Below are 23,753 nucleotides of genomic sequence, written 5' to 3'. Positions count from 1 at the left end.
CTCAAGGTTGACATGCATAAATTTGGCAAACACACATTTAATTATTTTATAACTTGTTTTATGAAAGTCTGATTCAGGCTCATAAAAAAGTGTTTGTATTTTCTCTACTCTAGCAATCAAATGTAATAACCACTAAATGGCATTACACATGCTTTCTCAAATTAAATGGCTTTAGAAGGCTATGCTATTAAATAATGAGGAAAAGTTTCTGCATGATAAAGAGTAGATGTTTGATGACATGGAATACAGACAAAACAAGCCCACAACACTAGGACAGTCAGGTGCAATAAGAATTAGAAATAAAGAGAAGGACATTATCTTTTCTTTCCTCTTTCATTTCTTTTTCTCTTTCATTTTTCTTATGAAGAAAAAATACTATTTGGAATATCCCATCTATCATGTCGCTGAATTTGCTCAATAAAAATGTTGGCCACTAATCAGAAATTAAACATAGCAAAGGCATGAGATGGCTTTAAATAGTCTACAAATGATAAAAACATTTCACAGCATTGGCGAAAATAGTGGACTTTGTATTTGTATTTCATTCATTTAATCAGCAGCTAAATATACTGTTTGTAACATGGAGGATCTAAAGATGAATGAAACAAATTGAACACTGTGCTAATAAATACTGAGAAGCAACTAGGAAACAGAACAATATGGGAGAAAAGACACATTTTGCAACCCAACAGACATGGGTCAAAATTCAACCCTATTTGTTATTATCTATGTGACCTGGAGCAAGTTAATCAATTCTAATTCTCAGACTCTTCAACCATAAAAAAGGTGAATACCTCTATTACTGGATGCTTATAAAGAAAAAAATGAAAATATATATCAAGAACCTTGCATGCTGCCAGGAACTTCATAAATATTTGTTCTCTTATAAATACAAATTACTAGAATTTATGATTTAATTCAAGCTGAGAAAAATACACATCCTCATGAATAGCAGACAACTTTAAAATCTCAAATTAAATAATCTGCAAGAGATTTTAATTTCCTGTCTATATTTGTCCTATAATCATGTAACTGAACAGTGAACATTCACTGCAACCCTAATAATCTGTACTTCCTCCTCTGATTAACAAAATAAATAGGGCTAATTCTCATGCAGCAGAAGCCAAAAACTGTCCTTCATTATCAATTCTCTCCTTCTTCTTAAGTAAAAGAATCCTCAAATGTTAGTTGGGCACATGTTTATTTTTAATAATGACTACATATCATCTATATAGCAAAGTATGATGAAATAACTAAGGTCTGGTCAATGGGATGTGAGAACAAGAAGTATATGTGACTAGTCAGAAATGTGTGTAAAGGGAGAGGTCATGCTCATCTCTGCATTTCTCCCTCCTGCTATCTGGGATGCATATGTGATAAGACAGTGGGGGCAGAAGCAGCCATCTTGGAAACAAAATGGAAGTTGCATGTTGAGGACAGCAGGGCAAAAATACAGACAGCATCTGGGTCCCTGATGATAATGGAGCACTATGTTAAACTTGAGTTGGCTTAAGTTACTGTTATTTTAAATTTTTTGTAATTCTTCCCCATGTGGTCAAAATTAAATATACCTAAGGAAAACTCTGCTCTCAATACTCATAGAATTATTGAGTTTGTTTCTCCTCTACAATCATTAATGGGCGGGCGGGTGGGGAAGAAGAAAGAAAAGAAAGTACAAAATGTTGGGCTATAACAAATGACTTCAGCAGTCAAGACGTGAGTAATTGGTCTAGGACAGATGGGAGTACAATTAAAGGTTATGGCTAAAATGAGAAATAAATAGCTTATAGGTACTTAGTGACATATGTATTTGCTCAAAGTATTTATTGCTTCTCTATGGACCATTTTTCATCTTGCTGATGCCCTTTAGTGAATGATGAATCTGCTTGCCTCCCACTTATTTTAGATTGAATTCTATTTTTAGAATAATTATAAAGGGATTTTAGGAGACCTGGTGTCATTATAAGACTGGATATGTTAATAAGTAACATTTGTGATGATCAGACCCATATATTTTTTCTTGAAGAGTTGCTTTAATGGACTAAACAGTAACATCGATGATTTCCATAGGAGATAATATGCTTTTCTCACTTACACCCAGCAATGTTCCTCATCTGACAGGTTCAGTTACCATCTCTTCATCAAATCACACATACAGTTGTTTGTTAAGAAGTTTACTTATTCATGTTAGTTGACGTACAATGCATTAACTATAAGTTGGTTTTGACTGAATGCCTTGCTAATTTATAATCTTGACAACAATAGAGTTTGTCTTCCTAAACTTGCTTACTTCCTTTCAAAATGGAATGCCCTTGTTGCTCTAACATTGCAAGCAAGGAAGCTTTAGTGTCCTCTCCACCACATTTGATAACTGTTGCTGCTTCATCCACACCACCATTTTTTTTTCTAACTAAAATCCTTGTCAGTTCTAATGTGTACTACAGCAAACTCCATTTGAAAGACAAATAGCACCTCCTTATTCTTAGTTCAGACTCAAAGTTCTTAAGGAACTATAATGAATTGGTCTTCCCCAGAGAAAAAGGCTAGATATGTGATTAGGCTTTTTAAAATGTGAAAAAATGATTGAGGATATATGTATATATACATATGTATGTATATATATGTATGTGTGTATATATGTGTGTGTATATATGTATATATGTGTGTGTATATATGTATGTGTATATATGTGTGTATATATATGTGTGTATATACATATATATACACACACACATATATACACACATACATATGTATACATACATATGTACATATACATATATATACATGTATATTTATGTACATATACATGTATATATATAGTCCTAAGATGACATGGGCTCAGCTATTCTTCCAGGTCCTCTTTTGAGAAAGAACCCAAGTTCTGATGCTCTTTCAGCTACAGTGAAAGGTCTGGGGACTAGAAGTCAAGCATTCAAAAGGCTGAACTGTCAATATGTTAACCAAATTATAATCAAGCTAAGAATGAAATGTGGCAACTGAAATATTTTCCCATAAATGACAGAAGTGGTTTTAATAAAAAAGCAAATATAACATTATATTGCTATTTTATAAATTAAAGCAGATTTAGTACATAAAAATTTTAAAGTGAGCAACCATTCCTATCTTCCTCTAAGACAGAATTACATAGAATTTCCAAGAAAGAAGACTATATAATATCTATGTAATATTTCCCATTCTAAAGTAGTTTAATTTTTAGCTTTACATACAATTACTGATTTTGAGTATTTGTCCTGAAGAGCTGTGGCTCACCTACAACAGGTTCTAGGGTTGAATTTATACATATACCATGTGGGAAGTTTGGGGGGATGAAGGAGGTAGGTATACACTTAAAAATAAATGGGAATTACAGCCCAGTCTTCTAGAAACTTGAATTTGCATATTTTCTGGGGTGGGCAGGGGGGAAGATGGCTTCTACCTTGCAAGATTCTACAGGGACATATAGTCTATGCCTACCATGCCCATAATTTAATAAATAAATGTTAAGCCCCTGCATTCATTTAGAGAGAGAACTTTGTATAATATGAATCTTTTTGGATCTTCTGAAGAAATATGCCCAGAGAAATTACAGGGATTTTGAAAAGTTAAAAACGAAGCCAGGAGGCAATCTATGTCTTCTCACTGGTTCTCAAACTTCAGCATCAGAATTACTTGGAAGACTTGACAAAACACAGGTTACCGAGCTGCAGCCACACATTTCTGATTCACTAGGTCTGGGGTGGAGCCCAAAGATTTACATTTCTAACAAGTACCCAGGTGATGCTGATGGTGCTGGTTCAGGGGACACTCTGAGAACCACTGTCCTTCATGAAGGAAGGGCATAAAGAAGCCAAATCAGGAGCTCAGCTCTCACCTCTAAGAGGGCACAGCCACACATGGTGTCACACTAAGCACCTGAGAAAGATCCATAAGAGATGGTTCCTTAATCAAGTATGTAACCTCATTGTTGTGAAGAAAGCTGCTAGTGGGATGGGAATTGTGGGATGTGGTGAGAAAGAAGAGAGGCGGAGTACACGGCTGCGAGGGGAAGACCAGACAACAGTAGGCATCGGTGTATGCATGAAAATAGTGATGAAATTCATATTCATTGAACAGATATTATTGAGCAACTATGATGTGCCAAAAACTTGGCTAGATGTTAGGGACTCATCAGTGATCAAAACAGAAAATGTTCCTGCTCTATGAACATTCTAGTTAGGTGAAACAATAATTAATTGTACAAAAAAATATATCAGATATATCAGTAATATAGAAATGCTATGGAGAAAAATACAGGGTAGAGTAGGTGAGGATTAAGTGTTCTTTTTTATTTCCACACAGGGTGATACAGGAATGATGTCCACACCAGATATCACACTAAGAACTGCCACAAGAAAATGAGACAATTCTAATGTGTAACTTTGCAATCACTTTTCTCCCAGATGCCAGGATTAGTATAAAGAGCTCCAGATAGTGAGGGTGCAGAATTCATAAAAGTCCATCTGCCTGGAGCTCTGTCCTATTCATATATTCACAAGTCTCCTGGTTTAATTAAGTAAATCTGGGAGAGAAGAAAAAGTATTTGTTGGTTTTGTAGTCAGTTTTACAGATTCCCCACTATATTCCATCATAGATCTGCCATGGATGATCAAGCTTAGGAAAGACATTTGTACATCTTACATCTCAGGTATGAAATGAAACTTTTCTAACACATGACCATCATCAGAAAACAGGGATGCCGTTAGATTTAGTTACAGTTCTTATTATAGCAGCACTTCCTTCTTTTACTTTCAGGGTGGCAGAAAATAGGACTTAGGTCAGCTAATACTTCTGCAAGGATCTAGTATGAAGATAATCTAGTTAGAAGACACTGTTTGGTTAGTTTTCAATGATCCAAGGAAAGATTTGCCCCCAGGGAGAATCCTTGCTCTTTTAAATTTATAAATGCATATATCCTAAGCAAATACTCACGTATTTTACCCAAATAAATCTAGAGTGCTCTTTAAAAAAAAAAGAAAGAAAGAAAAAAAAGAAACAAACCAAAAAACGAAAGCCTGAGAAAGGTCTCTCAGCCTCCCCCTTCTGTATTTCTCTCTATGTACTCACATGTGGATATTAATTTTATATTCTTTAAATTGGATTTCCCTCCACTTTCAGAATTCTCAGGCACTCAGACATTTAGTGAAATATGCTATTTGTTTTTGTATATTGTTACTATTTAATCTCTTAATTTTCTGCATTTTCATGAGGTCACTTCCTAGATTCCTAGTTTCCTCTTTTAAACCACAGCTGCCTCAAGCTGACTATGCTCAAAAGAATAGGACTTATGAAAAAAGTAGGCATTGCTAATCCACTGCTAGTTGAAAATACTTTCTGAATTATCAGACCTTCTGTAAAAAGCCCATGATATGCTTCATTATGTAAACAAACCTCCTCTGTGTTGCTTTTTAAGCTTGAAAATATCAAAATCATGACATAACATGAGAAGAATTCCATTTTGACAAAATAAAAAACACAAAAATTCTTCTACCCAGAAAAAAAAAGAAACAGAATGTAATGGGGGAAAATAAATGCAAAAATAGAATTGGCTAGAAACCAGCAACCACAAGAAAAGAAATATGACAGGAAATGGAACTAATCAGTTACTATAGTGAAGAGTTTTTTCCCCAGACTTTCTTAGGAGAAAAAGAGAAACTCTAAAGAAATGTAGAAACTAAGAGTTTGGACAAAGTTATTTATATAATCTTGAACTATACAAAATTCCCTGAGAATGTATATGTTTTTTGAAAGGACAATGGAGTTTTTATTTAGCGGAATTTTGAAAGTTTATCTTCTTTGGGATTCTTTTCGTAAAGCTTTAGTTAGAAGGGTTGGAACTTTTGAGGAGTAATGTCTATATAACTACACTATGATATCTTTTTCCAGAGGCAGAATTATCTTCCTTTCTAATTCAAGGCCACTCGAAGGCTTAGTCCGTGCAGGAATGGGCTTGCTTTGCCAGAACCCTCTTCAGCTCAGCAACAGACATTGACAACAGATTAGCCTTCCGTGAATAACCATTCTTCATACACTGGAAAATTTTTCACACGAAAATTGCTCTTTTGGGTTATTCTCCCATTACAACTTACTTTTATTATTGGGTTATTTTGGTATAGACTATATCAATTTTTTTAGCTGTTTTATGCCTAGATAAAATTAGAAGACGTCATTTCTAAATATAGACATGAAAAATTAATCTCTATATTAAAAACAAATTTAGAAATAATTGTCATTTATTTGCTAGTTGTTTTGTGACTCTAAGTTTTAAAAAAATTAGTAGCTAATTCACTTAACGAAAGTCATTTACAAAATGTTTGACAATCTCTGAGCATGTCTACAGAGATGGTAGATACAGAATAGTCTTTATTTAATTTCTAATATCCTACTGGAAAAATATGGATAAAAGCTAGAACGTATATTAAAATTAATACGGCTCATCTCCATTTAATTTATATACAAGAAACCCCAGGTCTCAAGATTTGAATTTCCTTATGCAAGGTAACACAGCTGCTTAGCAGACGAGACAAAAATTGAAACCAGGTCTCTGGATCCCAAGGGACACTGATGGTCCCTAATTATCATGGGGTAAGAGAGATCCACCAACAACCAAATAACAAACACAACAGGTAATGAATTGAAAAAAAAATTGATATTAACTTTTTTCACATCCTTTGTAATCCATAGAAGCTTATTCATAAATAAATTAGTGAATGTCTTGAGATTCAATTGAACCAACATTTCCCAGTGTTCAGGCAAGACAGAAAGACTGAAAAGAGGATGAATGATGAAAAGGTTCCTGAGTCAAAGTAATTTATTGAATTTTTCTTTTTCCAGCTCTATTATTTTACACATATAATAATGAAAGTTGATGAATGTATACTTTATGCAAGTGTGTTACACATATTACCTGGTAACATATTATATTGTATAGTGTATTGCATGTATTACCTTATTTATTTCCTTTTATTGCTATTATCTTAATGTTTAATCTCATGTTTCGAGGCTACTAACATAGCAATTATCATAAAGCTAAGAACCAGCATTTGAAACCAAATCTAAATGATTCCAATGTATATCTCTATCCAGTGAATTATATTGCTTAATTGTTGAAAACTCTCCCTGACTCTGGATTATGTGTGTTAAAAAGAAAAAGAAAAAAGAAAAAAAAGAAAAAGACTAAAGAAACTACTTCTGCCTGTTGAAAAAAATCATATTTCTAAAATTAGATACAAAAAACCATTAAAATTGATTCTAAATTGGGATAAATAAGATAAACAGGACTTTCAAAATGAACGCCTTTATGTATCACTGAGCATCTAAAATGCCTTCTCAAGGTTTCCATGCCAACCTTTCTAGAATGCTAAAATAAGCTGTGAAACAACATTTACTCATACCACAATATGTAGTTTTTGATGCACTAAATTGTTTCGCTGCATTTAATAAAAAAAAAGCTCAAATAAATTTTGAATATTTAGCAAATGGGGGGAAGTAAAAATGGTACCAGTCATCAGTGAGGAGGCAAACAATGTAACTTTTGTTTGTCTAAATGAGACAAGCCTTAAGAAGGACTTAAACGGAACTTTTCATTTCTGCTAACATCCTTTTTATGTATATCCATAGTTAGTCATCGCTTTTCAAAATAGAGTTTTATAAAAGTTATGTTTAAATTATAAACAACACTAAGCACTTAACACTGAATATATAGAAGACAAATTTGGAAATCTAGGGCACTTCAATCTTTGATTCGGACCACCTGGCAAGAGAAAAATAAATGAATAAAAAGCCAAATGGAGCTGAATAGGTCTCATGCAGTTTGAAGAGATTTCTTTTTACCTGTCAAGCTCCTTAAAAGTAAATATTGCAGTTTGACTGCTGAATTACGACAGGAGCCTCCAGTGGAGAAGCAGCAGCTCCTGCAGGCTGGAAGAGATGGGCAAGAGAAGGGCCTAGCATTTGGGTCCAGCCTCCAGCATGCAGAAGACGTAGGCTGAGGAGCTCAGACAGGGTGGTTAGAAAGGGAATACTCAGGACAGCAATAGAGAAGGGCACACAGGGCGCTGGAATAGTAAGAGCAATCCAACAACAGCAATGAGAGTAAGAGTGAATGTAGGCAACATCATAAACACTAAAATTATATCAAGCAATGCACTAAGTTCCAGAAAGACAGTAATGACAAGGCATGTGTGGTCTCTGACTTCAACAACTAGGAATCTAATTAATCTTTAAAACATGTTGATTAGGGACGGAGAATAAAGCGAAATGCCATGAGAGATTGCATTCGGGGTGTTATGGGAGTGCACAGTGAAGGCATCTCGCCCAGTGTAGGAAAGACGGCTCTGAGTAACTGAGGTCTAAGCATTCGCTCCTAACAGAAAAAAACATGGAGAATAAAAGGAGGAGAGATGGCAGGAAATAAGGCTGAAGAACCACGTACTGACTTAACTAATTTAAGCTGAATGCAAATGTCAGATTTTAATTTGTTCCTTACCAGGTTTTTAAGTATGTAATACATCATATCTGAAGACCAATATCGGCAACCATAAACAGGAAAAGACAGCTGTAAATTTATTAGAGTCACAACCACACTTACTCCATCACCAATAATTGTGGGCTTCAATGAGTTAGTTGACATCTCTTTGATTCAGTGCTCTGGGTTTTCTATGTAAGTTGTAACAGTTTGAATGCAACCGTTTTGTTACTGAGGGAGCAGCATCAACTGATACTTTCCCTGAATGAGGAAAATTTAAGATTTTACCAAAGGTAAATAAACAAAAACAAAAACTTCCATATGGAGCTTTAAATAAATTTCCTGGATTGAGGTCTTAGGCCACGTCCTTACGACTGCAGAGACCTACAAGTGCAGGCCTCTTACATATATTAATTATTTTGAAACTTTTTTCATATATGGATTTGAACTCTCAATCAGAAATACAATGCTTGATTATACAGCACTTTCAAAAGTTATTTTTAAAAATTATTTGTCACAAACATTTCTTGAAACATCATATAAGAAGGGGCAATATTTTCCTCAACCTAAGGTTTATGACTTGTCAACTATTTCAATATGATTTAGGTCTCTCTTATCCCAACCTGCAAGACTTCTTCCAAATCATTTTATTTTCCTGCATCTATGATACTCTAGTTTTTAGAGTTCAAAATGCTGTTTTGGGACAGGTGCCATTGGTTTTGCATTAGCCATATTTACAGGGCTCTGCCTTGATTCAGAAGTGTATGGCCGTGGCTTTCTAATCTGATTAGCTCCTTGGAATTTATATTACTGTCTTTACTGAATATATTTTTCTCATTTCGCAGCTGAGATCCAGCTGGTGGAAAAAAAAAATGGAGGCCCATCAATCCTAATGGGGCACTGGTTTAAATGATGCTGACTCTTGTTCTATATCCAGTATGAGAAGCAGCTCGACACAGGTCTTTGCTGCTTCTTTAAAAGTGAATGAACAAATTCTCCCTCATTTGAATTTTATTTATGAAAACAATATTTTCTGAACCAAAGCTCTAAAAATATGGCTTGTCAAAAGATTTTTCTGTGTAATTTATGATTTAATTAATATGAAGTCTTACAAAACTGAACTGAACTACACTGCTATGTATTTATAATTTTATTGAAAAAATAATACCATGGGAGCTTTAGTACCTATGAAAACAACAATTAAGGAATTTAGCAAACAGTTTCTCCTTTAAAACATGCTATAGAATGGACCATGTAATGTGTTATTGATCACAAAATCCCAATCTCCTGGTATATCAGTTCAGATGGATCATGAATGTGCTTTTGATGTTATCTTTGAGAGGCATAGGGGCCCAGCTGACAGAGTTCCAATATTGCAAAGTCTCTTAACTGTTCTTTCTCTGAAAAGTTAGAAGAGAAAGATATCAGTCCTAACAACTAAAGCAGCTTAAAAAAAATTTTTTTTGAAATAAGATTAAAGAGTTTACAAGAAGCAAGGAAGGAAGCATAAAGACAGATAAAAAGGAGAGAAAAGGGTTACAATCCAATCAAACTCCTTTATGCCTGAAGAATAAATTGAATCATATCCTAGTAATGACAAAAGAGGGGGTGGGGGAGGAAGGACTGGACAGGTGCTGCCACAAAACGACTTTTAAAAACCATCAATTGATGTATTTTGAAATTATTAATAAATGAGGTCAAATCATTCAGGAAATGATACATTATATTTTGGTGCATCATATTAGTGTGTTGTAAAGTACATGTATGTACGTAGAAGGCTGCTGCCACCTGAATAAAAGTGAGCAAGACTGTGTCTTTCTTGTTCTCTTCTAGCACACTTCTTAGCACGATGTGGTGCTCAAGAAAGCATTTGTTTAATGAATAAATAATTCATTTAGAGTCATTTTACACATACTGGAAATAAGCGTAGCCTGCCTCAATACTATAAAGGAAATTATAAGAAGCTCTAAACCATACTTTGGGGGCAAATTGGCAAAAGGAGAGATTTTCAAAAGAAGAAAGATACTATGCATAACCTTTAATGCCATTGTCATTAACCAACATGGGGAGACCAACCAATGGTATTGCAAAAATACTGCCACATCTCCTAACATGATATTTAGCACAGTGGGTCATTCAAAAATTACTGCATGAGATGGGAGAGGCTAAAAATAAGTCCAATTAATACACAATAAAATTTAAAACTGTAAGTGCTTTATAGTAAGCAAAATATAATAGGGAGCAAAGTAAACAATACTGTGAGAAAATATCCTATGAAACAACCACCTTTTAATAAGCAAATGACCTCATGAAAGGGAAAATAATTCATCTTGCTAAGGAATGGGCCTCAGAAGGTCTTAAGCGGCCTGAAGAATCTTCCCTTAAACACACACCCTTTTCATTAGAAATTAGGTCTTCATCTCAAAATTAATAAAAAACAAAACAAAATAAAATAATATGAAATAATACTTCTGCTGGAAAGATTAAGCCCTTGTGACATTCTTTTCTCCTTGCACAGAGAACTAAAATTTGTGTAGGTAAAGGCTGCTGCTTCATTATTAGTCATTATTAGAATATCTTCCTTATTCCCTCTTTAGAATTCTAATTACATTCGCACACAAAAAAATATGGATTTTATGCTGTTCCTACTAAATTTTAAGGAGGCATTTTAGGAAAAAGTGTGAGGAAAAGAATGCTTTTATTAGAGCATATGGATTTAGCTGTGCATATGTATATATATTAAGAAATTAATCACTGGATATCTTATAGGGAAGCCTGTCTTTAGTAATCTCCTGATCTATTTATCATCAGCAGATGCTCACTCTGGGTGCAACCTAAGTGATTACTCCCAGAAATCTCATAATTGCAGTAATTAGGGTCATGTGACCTTCAGCTTGTTCCTGCTATAAAAAAGGATGGGGGTGGGGAGGCAGATGGCCCACATTAACATTTGAATGAGCACTGAATGAGTAGTTGAGCAGTTTAAGTTAAATGCACCAGAAAGCTAGGATGTCCAGTCTCAAACACATTTCAAGTAGAAATTTAAGACCTTTTTTATATGATCCATTCTGCTCTCCACAAGGTCTGCCTTCCCTTGCAAAAGCCAAATATGAGCAGAACTACCCTCCAATAATTTACCCAACAATCAAGTTACTATGAGTGTGAAGGAGTAGTGATCATCTTACTTCAATCTTTCCATTTTAAGGCCTATTTGTTCTTTGTTTTAGAATATACTGACAATATACTCAGGTAACCCAAAATATCCACTGACTACTTTTCTTAAAAAACAATTATTTCCTTCATTTTACACTGTAAGGACAAATATACCTCTTATTCAAATCTCTCTGCTGAAAACAAGGGTAGATAGAGACTGCTTTCTACTCTCCCTTTTCTTTTAGAATTTATTTCTTTGTTCTTTGCGAATTTATGTAAATCTTAATGATGGCTAACTAAGCCTCCCATTAGCCTCACAACTCAGAAATGCTTTCTCAAGAACCTTGGGGCTATCTTTTTGAAATGCAAACATCAAGGGAGAAAGCTCCCCTATCTCCCAGTTCCTATGGGAGGGTAGGAGCCTAACTTCAGGGTTACCCTTGCTCCAAGTTGCAAAACTTCTTCCTGTCATAAAGGGATGAGAAATTTGTTTCTCCTCCGAGAAAGCCAATTAGCTAACACAGATGATCACCCCAATTACCTGAAGAATTTAGGATGGGGCTGTCAAGTCCTTTTACTTGAGGACTGGTTGTTGTTTATCTTGAAAGCATGTGTGTAATCCCACTCTTGGCTACATCTGCTTGGCAATATAGAAAAGTGAGATTTCTTTTGGTTTTTATAATCTTAGTGGATTGCCTGTAATGTTCATCACATTCTGGTTTAATGCTTAATAGTAAAAGTGTTTTCTTTTTCTATTACTTTGGTGGAGGGGATTTCTGGGTTGGTATAAGATTTTGTTTTTAATTATATTCCCTCAACAATTTTGATTTTAATTAATCTGTCTCCCTGTAGTAGAGCCCTTTTAGATATTTAACAAAGGACTTAAACAGTAAAATTCCAAATTTCCCATCTGAAATTTAAATAAGGAGATAAAGTAGTAAATTTTACTATTTCATTTATCTTTAATTATAAACAAGCTTGGTAATATTAGTGCCAAAATAAAATAATTACAGACATCAAGAGGGTGAGTTGGAACATCTAGTTCCCATGTGTTGAGATATCAATGTTTATTTTTTTCTTTTCATAAAACCTATGACAAAAACAGACTTTCACTAAAGTGAGCTTTTGAAACAGACATTAACAGCAGTATATATCTATGTAACTATTCTGTGTGCATGAAGAGAGAATGAAAAATCTCATGATGAACTGGGCTTCTGCTTACAGTTAAAGAACAGATACACATACAAGTAATTCAACAAATATTTGTAGGGAAAGAAAGTGGAAGACTAAGAAAGAAGGAAGAAAAGAAGAGGCAGAATACAGATCCAAAGTAAAACTGTCCTGCACCCTCTGTTCAGGTTTCTCAACTTCTGAGTCCTCATTCCCTTATGCGTGCTTTGGTTTCCATAGACCCCTTTCAAGAAATGTCCTTCTTTCTGTACCTCTAACTCTCTATTGTGGCTATATAAATTCTATTTACCTATAAACCCAGCTGAAGATCCCTTTTAAAAAATTCGGCCCTTCAAAATCAATTATATCTTCTCTAGGTCACTCTACAAAGTTATATCTGTGCTTCGTATTTGACTGTATCATCATGTATTAATATTTATATGCATTAGTTTTCCCCTCTCTTGACTGTAAGCCATTGCAGAGCAAAGTAACCACTGTTAATACATTTAAAGCATTCACAGAATCTTGCTCTCAAATGAACTACAACTGGATCCTCACTACTTGATTTATTAATAACCACTCAGTTGTATTGGAACTGCACCTTCTCATGTAGGCTTACTACATGTGTGCCAAGATTTAATTCTGAAAGTACAGAGAATGATTTAGAGTATGATTTAGAAATATTATCATGTACAAATTCTCTTTCCCTGGTAAAAATGCATGCCCATGAAACTATGAGACGAAAGAATGTAATCTGGTTTCCCAAAGGCTGGACCAGGCAAGAATGTGTTATCATCTAGGCTGTTTTACTTTTTGTTTTTTCTTTTATTTAAAAAAAATCTGTTTGGTTGTCATTCACCTCATGGCTTGGATTTCTTTGTATATACTTTTCTATTTTTTGAGCATACTTCTTCCCCCATCTGCTTCCCTTGCCCTTCCACTCCATAAAGTGGTGTATTTCCACGTGGGGTCATGTTAGCTAATGACTAGGATTTCTATGTCCTAGTTAATGGTACATTGTTTGAATATCTATGTGGGATACCATTTATGGCTATGTCAAAATGATGAAATAAAGAGATACGTATCAAAAACTACAATAATGTGGGCTTTACGAGATAGATAACGAACTTGTAAAAACTCTCTAAGCAATCCATGACATGTAAATGAAGAAGATACTATGCTCAATCCAAAGAGAAACTGTTTAGTTTTCTGAAAGCAAAACCAAATCACATCACATTTCAAACACTTTTTATGCCATCTGCTGGCATTGTGCCACACATTGTGGTGACAAAACACATGATATTTCTAAAAGTTTTCTTGTTAATTAATGAAGTACTTGATGTTTGCATCCTCTTTATATTTATGTAAAGGTGAAGAGTGTCCTTATTTTCTAAGCACAAAGTTAAAATAACTTTTGCCACTAGGTCTCTAACAGAGAACTTCAGTGATCACCAAAAAGAAAATTTTCAAAAACTATCTAAATATAAGAAAATCAAAAAATTAATACATATCTACTTAGTCCCTACAGTGAAAGAGGAACACAGCAGTTCCAGGTATGGCGGAAGAGGGAGGATGATGCCTGATAGAGAAACTTGGTAAATACCCTGTGGGGTATACATTTCCAGTAAATGCATAATCATTCAATAGCATACAATATTTCAAGGTGACATTAGTAATTATTAACATGGAAGATTATGTAATTTTTGTGTTGTACAACACTTGTATGAAATAGAAGAAAAGGTAATTTCACTCCATTGAAGTGCCTATGTAATAGCCTAACCTGAATATGTAAGTACGATTTCTCTCTGAGCATTAATTTCACCTAAGGAAATTAACTGCCTGCCAGTACACCCCTCTAACATACTACAATAGTAATTTACATCTTAATTTCCAAACAGATAGAAAACCCCAAGAGACACCCTAAGTGCACAAATCATCCCCCTGTGATAGTGTAGCCAGGCGGTCTAAATTAGGTCTTCGAGTCTCTAAGGGATAATGGAAAGTCGAAGTGAAATTTAAAATGGTTTGCAACTATGAAGTTGCCTGTCAAGTTAAACGTCCTGCTCACTGACTCATTTTTACCCCATATTTCCAAAATTTAAATAAATTTTAAAGGAGGAAATTCCTATACCTTTATTTTCGGTAAGTTCCTTAACCCTTCCCTTTTTTTATTCCTGTTGTTTAACTGATTCTCCTCTATTGGTCTAATACTCCTTATGGCTGACTTAAAACCCCTTAAAGATGCCACCGTAGCTGTTTTTTTAAAAGTAGATCAGCTTATACTTGCACCTTAGTATTGTAACAGAGAGCTACTTCTGACAGAACACTAATAGAAGGCAATAGTTTTGAGGAAAAGGTGGAAAAAGTATATTCATTCTAGGTGAAGCATCTTTAAGCAAATGACATCAAGCCCACTCTCTTTATCATTCTGAAGATCAATATCTTATAGTTTAAGCCATCACTAAATGATGTATATCATAGGCAAGTAGTTACATTTAGATAAATGTGTATTTTTCTACTTATTCTTATTCCATAAGAGACTTTTCTGTATTTCTAAGAACTAACATACTTCACAGAGGAATACTCTGTTTATAAACATTCTATCTGGGCCAGGTGCAGTGGCTCACGCCTGTAATCTCAGCACTTGGAGAGGCTGAGGTGGGAGGATTGTGTGAGCCCAGGAGCTTGAGACCAGCCTAGGCAACATAATGAGACCCCATCTTTGCAAAAAATAAAAGAAAAAAAATTTAGCTTGCCATAGTGGTGTGCTCCTGTGGCCCCAGCTACTCAGGAGTCTAAGGCAAGAAGGATCACTTGAGCTGGGTAGGTTAAGGCTGCAGTGACCCATGATCACACTACTGTACTTTAGCCTGGGTGACAGAATAAGACTCTGTCTCTACATAAATAAATGAAATAAAAATAAAAATTGTTTCTGGTTTAATGACTAAGTTTCTCGATTCATAAAATGAAGACAATAGTACTTAAAGTTCCAAATACCTACTGATATGGTTTGCCTCTGTGTCCCCACCCAAATCTTACATCAAATTTTAATCTCCATATGTCAGGGGAGGGACCAGGTGGGAGGTCATTGAATCATGGGCACAGTTTCTCCCATGCTGTTTTCATGATAGTGAGTGAGTTCTCATAAGAGCTGATGGTTTTAAAGTGAGGCACTTCATCGTGCTCGCACATACTCCCTCCTGCCACCTTGTGAAGAAGGTGAAGAAAGTGCCTGCTTCCGCTTGCGCCATGATTGTGTTTCCTGGGGCCTCCCCAGCCATGCAGAACTGTAAGTCAATTAAACCTCTTTTCCTTATAAATTACCCAACTTCAGGAAAGTTCTTCATAGCAGTGTGAAAATGGACTAATACACTTATTAATATTCAAAAAGTAATGTACTGAGTGATCACTTGCTCTAGTTTTGAACTACAAACTTTGGCAGGTATAAAACTTTAGATAAATGAGAGAGAGAAAGAAGATAGACACAGATGTACTCATATAATGCATTCAGTGTTTTCTTTATTCAACTCTTCACTAATTAGATCTGAAATGGTCGAAAGAAAGAAAATGAAGACTGTAAAGCAACACAAAGTTGATAACCGTAAGACACTGAATAATATGGAATGAAACCTAATCCATGTCGGTTTGTTATGGCAAATGATTTTTCAACTAACATTTTTATATTATTAATAACTGGGAGAGATTAGTTCAGAAAAGGCACATAATTTTACCCTCTTCAACATGAATGACTCAGAAGGCATTCCTAAAAGTAAAGCCCTTGTATTGTGCATTGGCAAAATTATTTGAAACCATCATGACTATCCATTTATCTATCTATCACATGTGTGTATTGTATGTCATATTCCTTTTTCTAATACACAATGGATACTTTTCTATTCTCAGGTGAATAACTGATGAAGCTTAACAAGTCTCACATTGATTTATAGAGGAACAAGAGAGTTTATCCCTTGTACTACTATGCAGTTCTTATTCTGCAATAAGTAGAATATAAAGAATTTCTTACATAATAAAGAAATTCATTTATTTTATTTTTAAATCTTCCAAACTACCCTAATAAGATATAAGGCCCGTATTTAGGTTATAATACTTTTTAATGACATAAATGGGCTGCAAAGAGATCAGCTGTGTTATTCTTTGGAATGGGATTCTTTTTTACAGATGAATTTAGGAAAAGAATAAAGATTAGCTGGTCAGTGAATTAAATCCACAGAACTGATTTCATAAGCATGGGGTTTGTATGAAAACATAGCCAGTGGTTGTCTTTTGCAGCCATTTGATACTACATTTAATTAAGGAATAAAGAATGAGCTAGAGCATTCTTTTCCCACATGAAAAAAAAGGGAGGACTTTAAACAATAATCAATCACCCCAAAGACATTTGAAGCTGCAATAATTATTAGGTTTAATTTGGGAAACTTAGAAAACTTATGAAAAAGGTGATTATTTTGTCATGTTATTTTATTCCTACATTTAGCATAGTATATTAATATCTTTGTATTAAAAAAAATATTCAGGATTCTAATGATTAGATTTACATATGATACAAAGTGACTTTGAGATTCTGGAAAGATTTATAGAATGGCCAATTATTTGTTTACTACTTTAAGGAGAAATACAAAGCTTCCAGAATCACATTTCAAACTGAAAAGACCATTTAATCCTTAGGATAATTTACTTTCTCTTGTGAAGCCTTCTGAAATTTGATGCATCATAAATACGTATTTTTTCCTTTTAATAGAAAGTAATCATTTCCTAGATTTTGGACAAAAACATGACTATCAAAGAATTAGCTCATGACATAATTTAGAAGAGGAGAGGTGGGGAGGGGGTTGAAGTGAGGATGGCAGACAAACTTGCTATCCCTCCTCATTTGTTCACACGACCTAATGAAGAATCTTGGGGATACGTGCTTCCAGAATTGCTTTCATTTTGACAGCCTGACATCCTGAGGAAATAGGCTTGTTGATGCCATGAAAGATGAATACAAAAATACTACCCACTGGAAGAATCTTAAAGAACAAGTATTGGATCTGTGGTGTTTTTTTGTTTTTTGTTTTTTCAAGAGAGAAAGATAGGGTGCCGAGAGAGGATACAGTGATAAATGATTATTAAAACATCCACGCATATACGCACATATATGTAGCTCTATAATCTTCATATCTAATACAATTGTTTATATTCTGTTTTGCAATTTTATAATTGTTTGTTATATAATGAATGTCTTTAAAATTCATTATATAAGCATTTCCTAAGTGTCCATTTCCTCCAAGGCCCTATTGAGATAGCACGCATAAGTGTAAAGGCCCCAGTTTCTCCTTAAAAAGCCTATGGGCTGCTAGGGGAGAATGGACCTATCCAGATATGCTCATAACATGAAGCATAACAAGTCTATAAGAAATGTGTGAAGCAACATGAAGCAAGTTGGAAGAGAAATATAGCATCTCCCTGAGAAGGTACTGGAAGTTGACCAAGGAAGCTAATCAAAATTTTGTCTTGATTCTGGAAAGCTCAAAGCACTGAAGCTTACTGGTTAGACATTAAGAACATCCGCCTCTCCCCACTTCCTATTTCATTAGAGTATTAGCATTTTCTACACTTTTTTTAAGTGCAAGTCTGCTTAATTGTGCAATATGCTGTTTAGTTTAACAGCATCTTTAATGAACCATATAATACTACTCAACAGAGCATAGAGAAATTACTTTCTGGCCAGTTTAAAAAACAGTATAAAATTCTATAAATTGGACTGCGTGCAGTGTCTCATGCCTGTAATCTCATCACTTTGGAAAGCCAAGGCAGGAGGGTCACTTCATGCCAGATCAAGACCAGCCTGGGCAACATAGAGAGACCCTGTCTGCATAAAAGGCATAAAATAAAAAATTAGCTGGGTGTGCTGGTGCACGCTACCACAGTCCTAGCTACTCAGGAGGCTGAGGCAGGAGAATCACTTGAGCTTAGAAGTTTGAGGTTATAGTAAGCTATGATTGCACCACTCCATTCCAGTCCGGGCAACAGAGTGAGGCCCTATCTCTATAAAAGAAATATTTTTTAAATTTATATATATCATACATTTTATATGTGTGTGTGTGTGTGTGTGTGTGTGTGTGTGTGTGTGTGTATAACTTCTGGCTTCTTTCATTCATATATTTTGAAGCTTTTATAACAATAATTTAAAGATCCTCATTCATTTTATTTTCTGTTTTAAGAGAAGCGTCAGACTTTATTACACATGTAAAATCTAGAAAAAAAGACTTTAATAGAGCATTTGTTTGTTTGTTTGTTTTCAAGGCTCAATGGAACAAACACTCCTATTTATTTAGCAATCCCCATATGCCAGATATTGTTCTAAGAGTCTTTTTTTGCATTAAAATGTAATTTATTTATTATAATTTACATATTTATCAGACACAATGTGGTGTTTTGATACAAGTATACAATATGTAATAATCAAAGTAATTAGCATATTTTGATAGAGGGCTTAAAAGTGGATTAAAAGTTACAATTTTTAAGACTCATAATAATATCTCATTTAATCTTGAAATGAAGTATAAGTTATTTTTGTTTCCATTTTACAGATAATAAAATCAGAGGGCTTGACCAAGGAATACCACAAGCAGCTTAGCAGTCTAGAAGCATAGAGGGCATCAGAGGTTAAGCCAGAGGAAAATATTAGAATTAGGAGGAAGGACTAGATCCAGGTAGAAAAGAAGCACAACATCCACCCTGTTCTGGAGCACTGGATCAAAATCAGGGCTTGGGTAAATAATTTCAGATAAATATTAATGATTCAATCATAGGTAATTGACCAGGCACAGTGACTCATGCCTGTAATCCTAGCACCTTCAGAGGCTGAAGCAGGAGGATCGCTTTAAGCCAGGAGTTTGAGAACAGCCTGGGCAACAAAGCGAGACTCAGTCTCTACAAAAAATAAAAAATATAGCCAGGAATGGTGGCACACACCTGTACTCCTAAGCTACTCAGGAGGCTGAGATGAGAGGACAACTTGAGCCCAAGGGTTGAGGCTGCAGTGAGCCATGATTGTGTCACTATACTCCAGCCTGGGTGACAGAGGGAGACTCCATCTCTTCAAAAAAAATCATAGGAAATCATCTGTTTAAGAATTCTAAGCACCAAGAAAGCATGAATTCATCTAATTTCAAACTCGGGTGCTTCAACCAACGCCACCAGAACACTTTAATATAGTCAAGTGCAATTGCAAAGGCAGGGGAAGTCTTATAGCACTGAGAGCCTTGTGTTAAGCAATGTATCCCTTAGAACTAGGTGTCAGTATGATGAACATGATCCCTCTTTGGGAGCAAGATAGGATAGGGTTGGAGGTAGGGTCTTCATGGAATACATATGCTAAGTACTGACTGCATTAGAGGAAGGATAAAAGGTTAGTGTATAGGATGAAGAAGAAACGGATACAAAATAGCAACAAGTTATATCCAATATTTTCTTTTTAACTTTTGATTTTGCAAAATGAGACTAAAAGACAGTATCAATATAGAAAAGTATTTTTAAAATTTTGAGGAGAGAAATTTATAAAATATCTACACTAGCTAGCACACAATATGACATTTCACTTTTAGATTTGTAGAGTAATCTTAGTTCTTTTCTGCTCACAGCATTCCAAACACTTCCAGAAAAGCTACTGCACCTCATGTCACTTGTTGAGCAGTATCTCCACTGTAAGTAAACTTGAGAACTCTATTAAAGAATGTCTCCCTTGTCCCATTCCTTAGGGTCCTCAACCTCTTTCTCAAGAAAACTATAATTAATATAATTAACATGATCATCTATCTTTATAAGAATGAAAATCATTTAGCTTTTGATTCCGTCTTCAACAGCATAAGATCAAATAGCCTTCCCAGGCTGAGAGTGGCAGAGCCAATGAAATTAACATTACCTCGTCATTCTATCTAAAAAACAAGTTATGCTGTTTAGATTGATATTTTTAATGATCCATGAGTATTCCTTTACAAGCATCTGTTTCCTATTTTATATTCTAAAATTGAGAAGCCATCATTTGCTTATCAAACTGAGAGAAATTTTTAAAATCCTAATTCCAACATTGGCATGGGTATTGCAAATCTCAGACTGCTTCTGCTACCAGTGAAGTGTATATTGGTATATAATTTTGGGGAACATAATGTACACGTTACTCACCTCAAATATATTTATTTCTTTACACTACATAATCCCACTTCTACAAATTGATCCTAAGTACAATGTCAGCAGTGAACATAAACATTTTAGAAGCATATTTATTGCAGTGCTATTTATAACAGTGAGATATTAAAAATGGTCTGAATGTCCAACAATGAGTAAATGGTGAAATAAACTATGAAATATCCATAGGATAGTATATCACAGAGCCATTAAAAATCACCTTTTCAAGTAACTGTAATGTATAGAATAGAAAATTTAATTTAACTTTTGTGAAAACAAACCACAACAAAAACTGGAGGAAAATATACCAAAATGCTGGTAGCAGTATTAATAATAAAGAAAAAGAAGTAGATCAAAAAAACCAATACACATTTTTTTAAAAAGGCAAAAATTGTGGCCTAAAATGTTGCTAAGAATCAATGCCAAATTTACCTTCCTTGTTTCTAGACTTCATTCTGACTTTTTTTTTTTTTTGTAATAACTTTAGGAGATTAAAACACGTTTCCAGTCTAAATTCAGTAATATTGTGTTTCATAAAATCTAAGATACTATTCATTACAAGACATACCTCATTTACCACTAGGAAAAAAAATGCTGTCAATTTAACTATAGCATCACTTAATTTTACATAACTTAATGTAAAATTACATGCATCACAGAATTGATAAAATATTGCAATGGCATTTCTGATGTCCTATTTTATATACCCCTATCGGTAGCTTGCTTTTATCTGGCAACACTAGTTATTTTATTTTGCTCAGCTAACAGTTTTACAGATAAACATGCTTTTTCTGTGAGGGAAGCTCTTTTATTTTAAACCAAAAGTAACTTAGTTATAGTTGAAAAAAATGGTAATTTCCATTACATATATTCTGTTTTGATAACTTGGCTGTTTCTAGTGAGTTAATATAGTTTTAAGAGACTTACTACATCTAACTGCTTTTGCAAAATGTGATTTAGATAACTGATTAACCAAATGTAATTTAATATTATTTTCGTTTCCAGATAGAAGGGAAAACAATACTAATAAATACTAAACCACACATATCCAAGTGGGAAGACCTGGTAATAAGAGAGGTTTAAACATGTTTCCATTTCTATGTACACGTTATTTTCACTGATATATTTATTTATTTATTTGAAAATAGGCAAGTCATCTTGACCAAACACACTCGATTTTCATATTCCCACAACAGAAATCTCCATGTGGAAGATGGTTAGGGGATCAGATTATGAAAAATTTTTGTGTGTTACTGTTAGTTTTTTATAGTCTAACAAAAATCTTTTTTCTTTTCAGTTTTCTTTCATTCTGGTAAGTGGTCAGAGCAAGATGAGATTGCAAATTGTCATGTTTACCATATAAACTATAAAATAAAAAAATCAGGAAGGGAAGAGTTTATTTCTTATTAAAGAAGAGAAAGGAAAAGTTTACCTCTCATACATTTATTTATAATTAAAACTTAACTCTGTGCATTGAAAATATTACTGATTCAATGATGTATACTTTACAAAAATCTCATTCTACTTGTAATTTTGGTTTTGTAGGTGGATGGGATAGGGGCTAGTAGGGGATAAAAGTAGAAAAAAATTCAAAAAATCTTTAAAAATTGCACATTTAAATGTTCACAAATCTCCATAGCATATGCTAAAAGTGAATAAAAAAGAGAAACTTTAATAAATTTGACCCCGAACTATATAAAAACACTTAATAAAATAATACAGTTTATAGACTTGAAACCAATACTTGTAGACATTTCACCTTTTTTCTTTATTAAGTTTCCAATTATCTATAGGCATAATTTTAATATATTCTATTTGCTTCATTCTATACAGATTTCGAAGATAGGAAAGCACAGTTTGAACCTGAAAAGAGAAATAATAGTAGTTTTTCATCTGTGTGTGTGTGTGTGTGTGTGTGTGTGACAGAGAGAGTGTGTCTGTGTGCTCATGTGTATTTGGTTGTAGGAAAGTGAGGTCAGAAAAGGTACATATTTACAGTGTGCCTGTTATATGACAGACACTGCAATCTGAAGGGTTAAACATGGGCTTTAAAGGTAAAATTCCTGATTAGTGTAAGGGCAAATGAAAAGCCAATGTTTTCCTTTATGTTAATTATTAATCAAAAGCCTATACAAAAAGTTTAGCAACAACTGGCATGTTGTTCTTTCATAAGCAATAAAAGTCTTCATTTCATTCAGTGTTTAGTGTTTTTTTTTCAATCTGAATACATGTTGAAAAAAATAGAAGGCATAAATAAAATCCCAAGTTTATTGCTGTGAGGGCCTTCTGAGGTTCTGTTATTACTCTAAACTCAGTTAAGCTAGTTTCGAGTCTCAATTAAGGCCAATTAATGAAAGCACAGAACAAAAGGAATGACATCTTAACACTTTGCTAACTGAAATTTTTTATTGAAAAGTATGTTTTCAATTCTACCCTCTTTACGAAATATATTCTCTATGAGTATATAATTGTGGAATTCAAAGTGTTTTCCTGCAAATTCAGGAAGCTGACCATTCTTTGAAAGGTCAGCCTTCCAAGAAGTCACTCTTTTAATATTTCTGTTAATTAAACAAATAAATTCGAGTTGGATTTTTTTCATTATTCAAAACTCAGGTAGTAGTAAGATTAAAGAAATTCAACATTCAAAAACCAAATAAATTATACTAATTAGAAAAACAGTACTTAGGGAACCATGTTTGCTAGTAGGCCAACTCTGAAATATATCCAGTTTTTA

The 23,753-nt window shown here is 34.1% G+C and overlaps 1 protein-coding gene across 28 annotated transcripts in view; it reads right to left on the bottom strand.

The window, feature by feature from the left end:
* MAP2 (microtubule associated protein 2) overlaps positions 1-23,753 on the bottom strand; it is a 310,061-nt gene that overhangs the window by 202,045 nt on the left and 84,263 nt on the right. The gene's annotated exons all lie outside the window — the stretch shown is intronic.

The sequence above is a fragment of the Pan troglodytes genome, chromosome 13 (genome assembly GCF_028858775.2).
Source record: "Pan troglodytes isolate AG18354 chromosome 13, NHGRI_mPanTro3-v2.0_pri, whole genome shotgun sequence".
In the NCBI taxonomy this organism is placed as follows: Eukaryota; Metazoa; Chordata; class Mammalia; order Primates; family Hominidae; genus Pan; species Pan troglodytes.
The sequence above is the reverse complement of the archived record's forward strand: the minus strand, read 5'-3'. Positions and strand labels throughout refer to the sequence as shown.